Source organism: Apium graveolens, unplaced genomic scaffold (genome assembly GCF_009905375.1).
Source record: "Apium graveolens cultivar Ventura unplaced genomic scaffold, ASM990537v1 ctg2905, whole genome shotgun sequence".
In the NCBI taxonomy this organism is placed as follows: Eukaryota; Viridiplantae; Streptophyta; class Magnoliopsida; order Apiales; family Apiaceae; genus Apium; species Apium graveolens.
In genome coordinates, this window is record NW_027417843.1 from 123,342 (window position 1) to 139,253 (window position 15,912).

The 15,912-nt window shown below is 36.1% G+C and overlaps 1 long non-coding RNA gene and 1 other non-coding gene across 2 annotated transcripts; one reads left to right on the forward strand and one right to left on the reverse strand.

Annotated features, from left to right (window-relative positions):
- The first annotated feature begins 12,022 nt into the window (after positions 1-12,022).
- Positions 12,023-12,129, forward strand: LOC141700780 (small nucleolar RNA R71). The gene has a single exon (XR_012566505.1). It is a non-coding gene; the product is annotated as a small nucleolar RNA R71 (small nucleolar RNA).
- Positions 12,130-14,670: 2,541 nt separating this feature from the next.
- Positions 14,671-15,274, reverse strand: LOC141700779 (uncharacterized). The gene is made up of 2 exons (XR_012566504.1): positions 15,152-15,274; positions 14,671-15,051 (listed from the first exon to the last, which is right to left on the reverse strand). It is a non-coding gene; the product is annotated as an uncharacterized LOC141700779 (long non-coding RNA).
- Positions 15,275-15,912: the final 638 nt, after the last annotated feature.

Genomic DNA, 15,912 nt, shown 5'->3' on the forward strand with positions numbered 1-15,912 from the left:
GTTTTAGGTAGTACAAACGTAAAGACGCTTCGGAAGTAAAAGCAAAAGGGTACAACAACCTACTCACTAGTCAGCATAGCTAGTCTATAAATATAATTCAAAAGTCTATTGATACACACTACACACTACTGTACATACTACATAACCATAACAACACTGCTCAGCATCTCCCTCTCTGAATCTCTGGCTCATGGAAAATCTGGACCTCCAATCTCCTCAAGCTCCTCTAGAACCCACTTAGCCCACTCCACTAAGAAATCAGGAGTGATGTCCTCATGTGTAGCCTCAGCAATCCTCACTGCAGCTGTCCTACGAAATGCCTGTAGCCTCTCTCTGAGTCACCTCTCCCCACTCCCAACCCCTCTAGTACGCATGATATGTAGTAACTCTTGAATCTGACCCTGAAGGAATCGCTGCTCCATAAGGCAAGCCTCAAACTGTTGATATGGGACAGGATAGGAAGAGAACTGAAAAGGTACTCCTGTAACTGAATGACCAGTAAAGCCTGAATCAACAGGTGGGGGTCCTCTGACAGGTGGCCTCATGTCTGGAGGTGGAATAGCCTGTAATGGTACGAGCTGCAACACAGGTGGAGGTAATATAGCCAACACTGGTGGAACAACAGGACGTGGATCCGAAGATGGCATTCCCACTGAAGGCTCTGAGTGATCAGCTAATACGGGAATAAATAGGCTTTCTAATATTTAAAATGATTTTTAAAACATTTTTCGGAATTAAAACGGGTCGTTGGATCAATTTCGGAATAATAAACAGGGTTCGGTTGGCCAATTCTGGCTCCGAAACAATTTTATACTAATTATCGAGCCATGGAAATAATTTAGAATAATATTTTAAAGCTCGAAACTATTTTTCGGAATTTTTAAATCTTTTTTAAGTAATTATATCTAATTAAATAATTAATTAAAATCAATTAATAATTAATTAAATCAATTAATCAATTAATTTCCAAATTAATTGACCAATTAATCGATTAAAAATTAACTAAAATTAATTAACTAATTAATTCAGATTTATTTTTGAATTAAAAATAATTTTCGAAATTAAAATAATAATTTTCAGAATTTTCAGAAATTAAAAATGAATTTTAATAATAAAAATAAATAGGAAATATGATTTTTAAACATTTTATAAACAGGAATCCTATTTTTGAAAACTTTGCAAACTACAGGGACTAAACTTCACCATCTTCAAAAATACAGGGACTAAACTGTAATTTTGCAGTTTCAGTCGCCGAAAAATCGGGGGTGGCCGGAGAAGACGATCCCGGCATCCTCAACCCACCAACACCTCCAGATCAACACTACACAACACCAGGAACTTGTTCATGCATTCAAAACATTCTAATCATCCATGTTCTGGCCGGAAATTGGCCAAGAACATCGCCGGTTTCCGGCGAACATCGTAAATCTTTAAAACACAACTCCCTTCGGTTCAAGCATCCTCTGTTAACAAGCTATATATCAATCGATTGCAAATTTTATAAGGAACACAACCCACTATTAATCAACAGCTAATAACCCCTGAATCAAAAACCCCCAAATTTCAATTGAAAACATTCATACGGGTTATAAACCCTAATTTTGAAATTCGAAAATTAAACCCACTTTTGAGCATGTTATTGAACTCCAAATCAGACGTATGACATATGAAAATCATCAGGAAAACAAGCTCTACAACATGCAATCATCAAATCATACAAACAATCATCCGAATAAAAATTCATATTTTTAATAAAATAAATTCGAAAATAAATAAATTTTCAGAAAATAAACCTTTGATTCTGCAGTGAAACAAAGCTCAGAATCTGATAGAACACTTCAAATCCTTCGTTTTGTTTACTCAAGCTTTGAAAACAGAGATTGGTAACGCCTTCGTTTTGCTGTTTGATTCTTAGAACCATTTATGTAATTAGGGTTTTTCTCTGAAAATTATAAAATTAACTATCTGCAAATGATTTTTGATACGAAATAAAATACGGAAAAAGGCTATTTATAATTACAGAAAATTAGTATCCCGTTGTATCATTCCGGATATAAAACGGTACGTTTATTTATAAAAACTGATCCAAACGGTATCGGTTTTCGGGATAATTATCCAAATCAGTACAATTTGTACTGCGGTCTTGGTCTCAGCGCCTGGTTACACGTACTACGAAGTGATAATTGGGATAGTTTATAAAAAGCTCCCTTTTATCGAAAATACGGGTTTTATTGGTTTACCGAAACGAATATTGTATCGAAAATATTGCGCCGGGACCCGCGTAGAATAAACCGTACGTCGGATCGAAAAAGTCGAAACATGGAATATGCTCGGAATATTACAATTAGGTTAGGAAGGAGTTCTCAGAAGAGTTTCGGGTTCCAAAAACATAACAACGGTTGACGTCAGTTGGTTCCCGTTTTTATAAAATAGATTTTAAATACTCGAAAAAAGATTTTATAAATTTCATATGATCCTTATAAATTCATAAATCAACATAAAAATAATTAGGAAAATATGACAATTATCTACGTTTTATTTTGGACATATAAAAATTAAAATACTCAATTAATATTATTTTTGAATATCCAAGTACAGATAACATTTAGCAATTAACTCACAGAATAGATACTGAACATACATAATAATTATTTAATAGCAAAATAATTACACGATATATCCCGGATATTACATCAAGTGTTCAGGCAATGGTTTAAGCTCCAACGTAGGTGCTTCCTCAATAGATGGTTTGAGCTTTCCCTCAGTATTCTTGAGATCAGTATTTCCCAAAGATTCAAATGGCATGTCTGTTAGGTCCCAATGTGTTTGTAGAAGGGGGGGTTGAATACAAACAGTACCGAATAATCGAATTAAATGCGGAATAAAAATGTGAAACAAAATTCAAGTTAAATAAAAATATTATTAAACTTGAAAGGTGTTACAACAACTGTATCGATTACAAGGAATTAATCTCAAATTAATTATCACAAATCTAGAATAAATTCGACATGAACTTTTTCTATTTTTGCAATAATTAGAATCAAATGCTAAACGCGATTTGAGATTAAGTTCTAGGGATTTTGATCCGCTAGATTGTTACACAAGAACAAGATAAATAATTCTAGTGGTTTGGATTTAACATTAACAAACTAGAATTTTGATCTTGATGTAAGCAGAGAAAAATAAAATATTTGTTGCGGCTGCTGTGTTCTTGACTTGTGTGTTGGATGGATAATGTTTAACTGCTGCTTGTCTGCTTCTTTTTAATCAACAGAATAGAATTGAACTGGCAAGACAATCCTGAGCTCAGCAAGACAATCGGTAGGACAATGGATTGAACTAGCAAGACAATCTGAATGAACTAGCATGACAATCAGAATGAACTAGCATGACAATCTCCTTCCTAGTGTAACTTTCGGTGAGACTATTGAAAATGGCCTAGCATGACAATCGGTATGACAATCCTGATTGTCATGCTAGTTCATTTTCAATAGTCTTGCTGATTTAATGCAGATTTTAATCCAATTAAAATTCTGAAAATCATTAATATTAATTCAGAATTAATTAATCAATTAATTCAATTAATCAATAAATTAATCTTTGCATATATAATTTATTTTCTTAATTAAATTATATGTCTTAATTAATTAATAGAGAATTAATACTAATCTTGAGCAGCAACCATTCTTCTGAAAATCTTCTGAAAATTACTGTCAAGTATGAATCAATTCCACCACTTCAATGTTGACACTCGATGTACTGTCTGGTTCATGAGTGACTAACTTCCGTGACGTTTCTTCAAGTCTTGACCTTGATACTCTTGATTTTCTTCAGACTAAATCCTTGTAATTAATGATACTCTGACGAGATCTCTGTCACTTTATTAAATCCACGATCTTGATTTATATCACTGAGGCATGATCAACTTCTTGAACTTCTTCCAGTGAATTACCTCCTCAAGTCTGTAGATGAACCTTGTTTCTGAATCCTTTGACAGATATTACTTTGCGAGATCTCTCTGACGGCCGATCCACTATTTACTTATTACATTCTTATTTGAGTTGAGTTGAATCCTCGAATATACAAATAGGCTATGACATATGACTTACAATCTCCCCCTATTTGTTTGTTAGACAATAACACACAAATACCTAGAGGATAACTCAACTAACAAATACGAAAAAGATATAAACAGAAATGCAAAGTAAATAGTAGAAAAGTTCTGGACTAGATTTAACATTTTCCAGATTCCAAGTAGATGTTCCTCTAGACTGAACATATCTTCAAGTAGTTCCATCTTCATTTGTACAACCACATTTCCTGTTGAGAAGCCCATATCTCTTGCTTCTCCCCCTATGAGAATCAACTGATTAAAGAAGATCACCTTCGTTTTACCACCTCTCCCGTACAATAGGATCCACAGATAAAAACCAATGGTACTCCCCTAACAGCTTCTTCCCTTACTAGGAAATCACCTTATGTTTACCACCTCTCCCGTACAATAGGATCCGTAGTTAGAAACAACAATGGTGTGGTGTAGTGTACATTTTTAGGATCTTTTTCTTCCTCCCTGCTATTTCTCCCCCTTAGTTGAGGAATCCTCCAAACTATTTCTTAAGCTTTTATCTCCCCCTTAAAGAAGGAATGTATGCCGTCGTCTGAAGGAGTTCTCATATTTTACTTGGTTGGAAAAGAAATAACAAGTAGTTTCTCTTTCTACCTCACTGTGAGTGTGTGATTTTGTTTAGTGTACCTCACATGTGTTTCACTCTTCTCTCCACTCGTGTTTACACTCATTCTCACAAGTGTATCACTCTTCTCTCATTGCTCCATAATCCAGCTGTACCTGCAAGGAAAATCACCTTAGCCATCCTTAAAGGAGGTCACAGGTGGTGCAATGGGAGTTCACAAATCCCCATCCTTGTTAAACTCGTCAGATGAATCTGAGTCATAATTTACAAGTTGCTAGTTTCCCTTTTAGGGTTCCAGATTTGAATTCGGGGAAGGTAAACAATGATCCAACGAATTTAGCATAAAGATCAAAGTTCCCTTCTAATGTCTGTGAAGATATTTCCTTGTGACTTATCAGGTAATATCTGAATCATTGTCAACAAGTTGCCGATCTGCGCCTATGTCAGATCCACTATCCGCAGATGCATCCAGGGGATTTAAGCCTGGGGAGGTAGACACTGACCACTGACATATGGCTTTTGGATCAGTATCCTCTCCTAACACCTGTAAAGGCAATTGGTCCACTAACGAACCTTGAAAAATCGAATCTGACCTTAAAATGGTCGAAACTCTTATTTCCGTCAACTCATCCTTTGAGTGTGTAACCTCTCCTTGTGCATCAAGAATTGATTATGTTTGAAGTGGTGACACTACATCGGATACCTTGGCCGACAGGCAAAATTCAATAGACGCACCCTGTTGAGAGAATGAATCTAGTAACTGTTTTTGTGCCTTTTCAGCCATTACATCTTTTTGAGAAGATGTATGGGGGCTAGCAGTTGTCTCGGTTTAAATACTACTCATCTATGTAGGAGACAGAGCTACTGGGTTGACTACAGAACCTTCCTTATGTGGTGCACTAGGCACTATCTCCCTCACGCTCATTCATACTACTTTTAGTGGTAAAAGAGTGTTGGTTGGTTCTGTTTTTGTGTTTGTCTTTACAGTCTGGGATAGACGTTGTGGGTTTTCAACCTCATGACTGTCAATGAAAGAAAGTCATTGGAGACTGAACCTGTATCATAGAACATATGGTAATAGAGAGAAAATGATTTACAATAGTGATTTCAAAAGATTTTACATGAAATAAGAAATCACTAATGTAGAAAGAAGTTTAATTTTTGTTTTTCAAAATGAATGAGTTTTTGATAAAATATTGATCACTTAGGGTAAAGTCTAAGTAATTCTCATTCATGTCAAAAGCTTACAAATATCTGCAACATAATGTTAACAACATATCATTGACCGATACTTGTCAAGTACTTTAGATACTAATTGTTATGTTGCATAAACAATATATCACTGCACATATAAAACAATATGATTGTGCCTAATGATAAGAGAGTTAAAAATATGACGACTCTACTAGTTCATATTAAACAATAACTTCAGTTAGAGTGCCATACCATGTCCTTGACGATTGCTTGAGCAGTATACTAGTTCATACCAACCTAAAGTGAGATTGTGAAGAAGAGATTGCATAGTCCAATAGATCTGCAGCTGCAAAGTCCATGAACTGTGGTGCACTGACTTCCTCTTTTGACTCACCAAACAGGAGTACACTTGTACACATCTTACTAGAGTACAATTCCAAGTGTAATGTGCAGCAGGTGTCTGATATGTCGTAATATTCTCAAGTCTCGTCACTGGTGCTATATGTTAGATACTGCTTCCTGATAATAACCTAGCACAATATACAAAATTTCAATGATAACATTCCCAGCTTGCAAACAGCCATATCCCTCAGATAAACCTTTGCTGTTATCTCCAAAGGTAACCAGGGGGCCAGCTTTCTCAATCCACATTTGATAGCAGGGCTCTATCTCCGGTCATATGTCTTGATGATCCACTGTCAAGAATCCACACTACCGGTTACACCTGTTTAATGCCCTGCACTACAAATGGATTAGACCTTCTTCGGAACCCAAACTTGGTTGGGCCCGGCATACTTGTAGAACTGTCCTTTGTCAGGCAAAACAACATTTTTAATTTTAATTGTCTCAACTTTCTCAATGACTGAACATTTGACCTTGTAAACAGCCTTAACAAATTTCTGTTTAAGCTTAGGCACAAATGTCTCCTTTCTAGCCTTAGAAGGACTGGCAGTCTTAGACCTATCATGCTTCTTGTTATTCACATGTTGACGAGGAGTAGTCTTATCATTAGACACATGCTTACCATTAAAATAAGCATACATCATATTAAAAGCACAAGACATACAATTAGCAACACCACATGCTTTATGAGAGTGATTAACAGCAGGTAATTTATGCATGGTAGACATGGCATTATTGTTATCCAACTCATGTGTGTCTGAGTTAGTCTCAGTTGCTTTCACAACTTTGACTGAAACTTTCGACTCACTTGACTTGGAAACAATCTTCTCATAAGCATGATCCTCAGCACGTATTTCTTCTTGAATAACAGAAGAGGTCGCATCAAATGGTTCAGCAATTGATGCTTTATAGAGGGGTTCATCAACACCCTTAAGCACATGTGGTACTTCCCTCCCTTTAGCACATACATGAGGAGGGGAGTTTATGCCTAATTCTCCAATAGTAGCATTATAATCATAACCTATTCCAGATGTTTGATTAACAGCTTGCTTACTGTAGAACTCTTTAGCCTTCGTACAAGAATTGAAGTAGGCTCTAACCTTAGTCTCAAGACCGGTGATCTTGTCTTTGAGAATAGTTTCGAGTTTTCTATAACAGTCAACTCTATTCTCTAGAAAAGATACCTGTTCTTTTAATTTGTCTTGATTAATGTGCACAAGTCTTAATTCATTGACCTCTTTCTCAAGGTCCGTGATCTGTAAACTTAACAGTTCATTATCACGACGTGCACAATCTAAGTTACCTCTTAGATGATAAACCATTTCAGCATCAGAAAGTTTTACCTCTATTCTTGACGATGAAGCTTTTCCATCAATAGCCATAAGAGCAAGATTTCCTTCATCTTCATCTTCACTGTCAGTATCATCCCAGCTTCTTCCCTTTGCTAGATAAGCCCTTTCAGAGTTCTTTCTTACTTGCTTTGGCTTCCTACATTCTGTGGCAAAGTGTCCCAACTCATTACAGTTATAGCATCTAATGGTGCTTCGATCAACCATCCCTGTTTTGTACCCACCACTGCTGGTGTTAGAGGATGAAGATCCACCTTTCTGGAATTTGTTGTAGTTGGACTTGTACTTAAGCTTGGGATTCCTCCTGAATCTGACATGGGAGAACCTCTTGACAATTTGGGCCATTGATTCATCTTCCAATTGCTCCAGCTCTTCCAAGGAATAAAAATCATCACTTGATTGATTTGTAGTAGGAGGATCATATTCTTCTACTAACTCATTTTCCTCACCCTTGGAAAACTGTACCATTCTTTCTAACTGTTGAGATTGTTGTTGTTGTTGACCTTCAGCTACAAGTGCAGTAGATGTGCTGACCATTCTATCCTTCCCGTAGACTTCCTTCTGTTGAATCTGCTCCAACTCATAGGTTTTTAACACTCCATAGAGCCTGTCCAAAGAAATCTCACTCAGATCTCTAGCTTCTCTAATGGCAGTGATTCTATGTTCAAGATGAGCTGGCAGTGTTAAAAGGAACTTTTTGTTGACCTCCCTGATTGAATAATACTTTCCATTGATGTTCAGGTTGTTGATCAACGCATTGTACCTCTCAAACACTTCAGTAATTCCTTCTCCTGGATTTGATTTGAAATGTTCATATTCAGAGGTTAGGATTTCCAACTTGTTCTCCCTAACTTCCTCTGTGCCTTCATTAATCACCTCAATAGTTTCCCACATGTGTTTGGAATTTTTACAGTTCATCACATGTCTGTTCATCAAGGGATCAAGGGAATCAATTAATATTAATTGAAGGCTGGCATCCAAGGAGGCTTCTTCCTTCTCAGCAGGAGTAAAATCTTCAGGCTCTTTTGGATAGGTTCTAGCTTCAGTAGTCACCACACCATCTATTATTACCTCCGGTTCAATAACCATCGGAGTTTTTATACCCTTCTTTAACAAGTTTGAATATTTGGGATTTGCAACTTGTAAAAATAATAGCATCTTCTTCTTCCACATGATATAATTCTCTTTATCAAATTGTGGAATTTTAACGGTTCCAACTTTATGTGAAGTCATTATGAATTTTTGAATAAATAAAAATTCAAGGAGTTGAAAAATCACAAAAGTCTAGGATCTTGATTTGTTCGTTAATCAGAAGGCTCTGATACCAATTGTTAGGTCCCAATGTGTTTGTAGAAGGGGGGGTTGAATACAAACAGTACCGAATAATCGAATTAAATGCGGAATAAAAATGTGAAACAAAATTCAAGTTAAATAAAAATATTATTAAACTTGAAAGGTGTTACAACAACTGTATCGATTACAAGGAATTAATCTCAAATTAATTATCACAAATCTAGAATAAATTCCACATGAACTTTTTCTATTTTTGCAATAATTAGAATCAAATGCTAAACGCGATTTGAGATTAAGTTCTAGGGATTTTGATCCGCTAGATTGTTACACAAGAACAAGATAAATAATTCTAGTGGTTTGGATTTAACATTAACAAACTAGAATTTTGATCTTGATGTAAGCAGAGAAAAATAAAATATTTGTTGCGGCTGCTGTGTTCTTGACTTGTGTGTTGGATGGATAATGTTTAACTGCTGCTTGTCTGCTTCTTTTTAATCAACAGAATAGAATTGAACTGGCAAGACAATCCTGAGCTCAGCAAGACAATCGGTAGGACAATGGATTGAACTAGCAAGACAATCTGAATGAACTAGCATGACAATCAGAATGAACTAGCATGACAATCTCCTTCCTAGTGTAACTTTCGGTGAGACTATTGAAAATGGCCTAGCATGACAATCGGTATGACAATCCTGATTGTCATGCTAGTTCATTTTCAATAGTCTTGCTGATTTAATGCAGATTTTAATCCAATTAAAATTCTGAAAATCATTAATATTAATTCAGAATTAATTAATCAATTAATTCAATTAATCAATAAATTAATCTTTGCAGATATAATTTATTTTCTTAATTAAATTATATGTCTTAACTAATTAATAGAGAATTAATACTAATCTTGAGCAGCAACCATTCTTCTGAAAATCTTCTGAAAATTACTGTCAAGTATGAATCAATTCCACCACTTCAATGTTGACACTCGATGTACTGTCTGGTTCATGAGTGACTAACTTCCGTGACGTTTCTTCAAGTCTTGACCTTGATACTCTTGATTTTCTTCAGACTAAATCCTTATAATTAATGATACTCTGACGAGATCTCAGTCACTTGATTAAATCCACGATCTTGATTTATATCACTGAGGCATGATCAACTTCTTGAACTTCTTCCAGTGAATTACCTCCTCAAGTCTGTAGATGAACCTTGTTTCTGAATCCTTTGACAGATATTACTTTGCGAGATCTCTCTGACGGTCGATCCACTATTTACTTATTACATTCTTATTTGAGTTGAGTTGAATCCTCGAATATACAAATAGGCTATGACATATGACTTACAATGTCTAGCTTTCGTTTCCAAGGAGAAGCATTTAGATATTGTAGCTGCTCATTGCCTTCGTCATCTTCACTGTCAAAATCCCCCAATAAGGCTTTTTCTAAGGCATCAGATCTTAGCACATGATCAAGTTCTGAAATAACTGCAGAATCGACCAAATCCACCTTGAAGCAGTCCTCATCTTCCGTAGGGAATTTCATCGTATTGAACACATTGAATATCACATCTTGATCTTGCACCATCATAGTGAGTTCACCTTTGTTCACATCTATCAAGGTACGACCTGTAGCCAAGAAAGGTCTTCCCAAGATTATGGGAATCTTCTTATCTTCCTCGAAATCCAGAATGACAAAATCTGCAGGGAATATGAGCTTGTCCACCTTTACTAGCACGTCCTCCACAATGCCTCGTGGGTATGTAATCGAATGATCAACCAATTGTAGAGACATGTAGGTGGGCTTCGGATCAGGCAAATTCAGCTTTTTGAAGATAGACAACGACATCAGATTGATGCTTGCTCCCAAATCGTAAAGGCACTTGTCAAATGACAACTTGCCAATGGTGCAAGGAATGGTGAAGCTACCTGGATCCTTAAGCTTTGGAGGTAGCTTTTGTTGCAGCACGAAACTGCACTCTTCCGTCAGAGCAACGGTATCAAGATTATCGAGTTTCACCTTCCTTGAAAGAATGCCTTTCATGAATTTCGCATAACTAGGCATTTGCTCCAGAGCCTCAGCGAAAGGTATGTTAATGTGAAGTTTCTTGAACACCTCCAGAAACTTACCAAATTGCTTGTCCAGCTTTAATTTCTGCAATCGCTTAGGAAAATATGGTGAAGGATAGAGCTGTTTCTCCCCTGTATTACCCTCAGGCAGAGTGTGTTCAACAATAGTCTTCCTTGGTTCCCCCTCTTTCTCCTTTTGCATTCCTTCTTCATCTACAACTTCAACTTCTCCATCTTTTGCTTTTTCAGCATCAGCAACTTTTCCAGACCTTAAGGTGATAGCTTTGACTTGCTCTTTAGCTTCCTTCCTGCCTGGCACTTCAGTATCGCTGGAAAGTGTGTCAGGTTGATGATTGAGCAAGGAATTGGCTATTTATCCAATTTGATTTTCCAAGGTCTCGATAGAAACAGCCTGACTTCTGCACAACAGCTTTAACTCCTCAAAATCAGCACTAGAAGGTGGAGCAGCACCTCCTTGTTGAGGATATGATTGACTTTAAGAAAATTGTTGAGGTTGCTGGAATCCAGGTGGATTAAACTATTTACTTGAAGCTTGCTGATATGGTTGTTGAACATCATTCTGATTATTTCTCCAGCTGAAATTGGGATGAATTCTGTTATTAGGATGATAAGTAGCGGGCACAGGCTGCTACGGTCTCTGAAAATTGTTCACATACTGAACAGATTCATTAACAAGAAAACACTGATCCGTAGCATGAGAGCCTGCACAAAGCTCACAGACACTAGCTATTTGATTTACTCCATAGCTGGCTAAATAATCGACCTTCATAGACAGCGCATGAAGCTGCGTTGCAATAGCTATAGCTACATCAACTTCTAGAGTACCTGCTACTTTCTCAGGAATCATCCTTTGAGTTGGGTTTTGATACTCATTTGCAGCCATAGTTTCAATGAGATTATAGGCCTCAGTATAGCTTTTGGCCCATAAGGCGCCTCCAGAAGCTGCATCGAGCATGGGCCGAGATTGGGCCCCCAAACCATTGTAGAAACCAGTGATCACCATCCAGTCAGGCATACCATGATGTGGACACTTTCTCAACATCTCCTTGTTGCACTCCCAAGCTTCGCACATAGATTCTCCTTGTTGCTGTGCAAACTGAGTAAGAGCACTCCTCATAGCTGCAGTTTTGGCCATTGGATAGAACTTCACCAGAAAATTTTACGCAAGATCTTCCCAAGTAGTGATGGACCCAGCTGGTAAAGAATATAACCAATCCTTAGCTTTGTCCCTCAGAGAGAATAGGAAAAGCCTCAGCTTGATAGCCTCATCAGTAACACCTTTATATTTGAAAGTATTACAGATCTCGATAAAATTCCTGATATGCATGTTGGGATCTTCATTCGCAGCACCTCCGAAAGAAACAGAATTATGCACCATCTGAACAGTGCCCGACTTCATTTCAAAAGTACGGACCTGAATAGCCAGATGAATGATGCTTGACTGGATGTCATAATTTTAGGCCGAGAAAAGTCCATAAGAGCTGGATCAGCTTGAACTACACGATCACCCATTGTTTTAGGTTCTTTCTTTTCACTCTCTTTATTCGAATCTTCAAAAACTCTCTTCTCCAGAAAGTCAAGAGCTGTATCTGTCTCCTTAGCTTTATCAAGATTTCTCTTGCGAGTGCGAGAACATGTTTGCATAAACGCTCGCTAGAGTACCTGAAACACAACCGAAAGCAATAAGTAACAAGTCTTAATCAATGAATCCTAATGACCACTGATGGCAAGTACATAAACTAAACAAATTAACACCGAGTCCCCGATAGCGGCGCCAAAAACTTGTTAGGCACAAAGCATGCACTAAATAATTCACGCAAGTATACACGTTCGTAAGTAATATAGAATGATTTCTAGTTCGTTCCCAAAGAGACTCTAATTAATTATATCTAATTAACACTTACTCACCAATGTATGATTATTCTTCAATGTCAAGACAATAACAATTAAGGCTGGTTAACTAATAATTACTACGAGAATTAAACACTTAAATTAATAATATTAAACACTCATGAGATCCTGACTTCATTACTACTTCATTCAATAGTTATTATCATTAACCTTAGCATGTAATGGTGATGATATTAATCGAACAACACGAAACTGATAAACGCCAACTTTTGTTGTACGAATACCATTCTACCAAGCATCCACAAATAAGATAGAAGTTGAATAGGCATCAATTATGTTGAGACACTATATGTCTATAGAATTTGACAACATAACGATTTAGACGCAAGTTATTCATGATGATCACACAGAGCAAGTAAAATAGTTAGAGTTACCCACTAATTATGCATACAATACATGAACCTATGCTAGCATGGCAAGTTCTAAATCTCAAGATTCACTGTCGCTTCACAAGAGATTAACAGGCTATCTTACATGTTCGCGACGCGCATAAGACAAGTAAGCACAACCTATACTAGATATCATACAATCACCACATACCAAGGTATTAAATAATTAACTAAAGAAATCCATAGTAAATCCGTTAGGATCCCATGATCACAATTAGCCCATCAGAGAACTCATCATCACCATGGGTTTATATGAAAGCATGATAATAACACAACGATATAAAGATTAAAAATACTTAATAAATAATAAAGTACGTCACAAGAGTATTAAGGTTCAAAGCATAAAGAAAACTAGCATCCACTGTTACAACGAATTAAAAGAATCACAAGATAAGCGTATGTTTCCTCTTCTTCGTTGTTGCGTGCTAAAACGGTCTTCTCAATATTCTTGCCTTCGCTCTTGATTATCTCCTCTATTCTTTAGAAAAAGTCTTCCCATAAGGTTTATATAATAACCCAAGAGAACCAGCGCTAATAGAAGCCCAATTGTAATAGAATTAATAAAATCTAGAATCTAAAATTTCGCCCGCAGGCGGTCGCCTGCTGTCTCCAGGCGGGCGCCTGTTAGCGCGCGGCCGCCTGCTCTCTCCAGGCGGGCGCCTGCTACCCTTCTGGAAAATATTTTATTTTGTTTCTGTTTTTGCTGATTTCTTTGCTCATCTCCCCTAAACTGATTCCAAGCACTTCCTTAAGCTTTATTTGGTAAAAACCACCTATCTAAGCAAGTTATACCCCGAAATACAAAAATACTAGAAAATGCGTCAAATACACAAAATACTCGATAAGACACCAATTCAAGCAGTTATGAGACGCTCTAAGTGGTATAAAATGCCACTTATCAACTCTCAACATGTACGTAACTGTGAAACACTACAACAAATCAGGCCATTTAGGACATTTTTTTTGAACTGAAATCATCGTAATTGAGGCATTTACGATGAAAAATCATCGTTTTTGCTCGAGTAGTAAGTTCAATTTTTCGTAACAAAATGTACTTTTGTTGCAAGTTAGGATACAAGGGCCCACGTTCTCATTAAAATACTAAATCAACATACGACATAATATATGGTCATATGTTATCAACTTACAACGGAATATATTGTCGTATGTTATGAAATTTCAATTTTTTGTTTAAAATTTGAAAATGCTGCACAAAGAATTTGGAAACTGGAAATTTTCCATATTTCAGTGAACTTCGTAGTTTCCGGCTATCTCCGGGGAACCATAACAAGCTCAAATAAATATTTTTCAACTTGTTTCTACACACCAAGCAATTCAAAACCACTTCAAAAATCCTAAACTGACCATAACATCATCATTTCAATAAAAAAAATGTTGATCCAGATCAAAATAAACAGAACTTGACATTCTATGGGTAAAACACAACTAGGTCAGTTCACAACTAGACCATAACATTCATGTACAATTTTTGCTTCAATTTCACCTTCATATTTTCAATACAATCACCACCAAACACACAAATACATACGGCTCTATTTTAAAAACTCTATTGTAGCGGCCTTCTCCGACCCCAATTTAATGAGGTTTTGCTTGATTTTTATTCTTTAATTCTTGATGGGTCCATGGGAGGTTTAAATTTCACATCCGGCGCCGTTTATAGAACTTCTTGTTTTGCTTGCCACCTCTAGATTTGGAGGAGAGAAGATGAGCCTTTTCCTTTTCTGCAGGTTGCAATTGCCAATTACATATACATATAATTATATACACATACATATACATATAGATACTGAGGGAACAAATATGAGAGATGATAAATCTTACCATTTGATATTAGAGGAGTATGAAATGGGGGTTAAATTGGGCAGGCCGCCGCGTAGACGGTAAGAGTTTTTGAAAGAGGGAAGGGATGATGGGGTTTTGCCGTGTGTAATGGAGGAGGTGGACATATGGAGCAGGGGATATAAATCAATTAGGGTTTGTTGGTGCTTGGTTTATAGAGATGTTGGGCTTTGTAATGGGCTGAATTTGGGCTTCTAAAGCCTGGTTTACAACATTTATGCTCGATATATTTGTTTAAATCTTTAACATTTGAAACCAATTTTTTTTAATAAAAAAATTGTTGTAATTTAAGAAATTATTCTAACATATATTCTAATTAGTTTCTTTGGAATTTTTTTCTAAAATAAAAATTAACTAAAAATTAAAGTCGCGCTTCGTATCGGTGTTATAATATTTTTTTATAAGTACTAATTTAACTTATTATTATAATTTAGATAAAAATTAATTTGAGACGCTCTCCGTTAAATACAACACTAATTAAAAAATATATATTAATTAAGATAAAAAAATAGTTTGAGCCACCCTACCGTCAAACACAATTCAAATAAAAATTTATTGTAATTTAGACAAATAATTTTTTGAGCCGCCCTCTCGTCGAAAACTTTACTAATAATCAAATGTTAAATTTATGATAAAAATTAGTTTGTTCAATATTTATTCTAAAAAAGAGGAACATTTTGGGGTTAGGATCTCAGCCTCTAAAATAAATTTTATAAAAATAATTAAGATTTTAAATGTTAAAA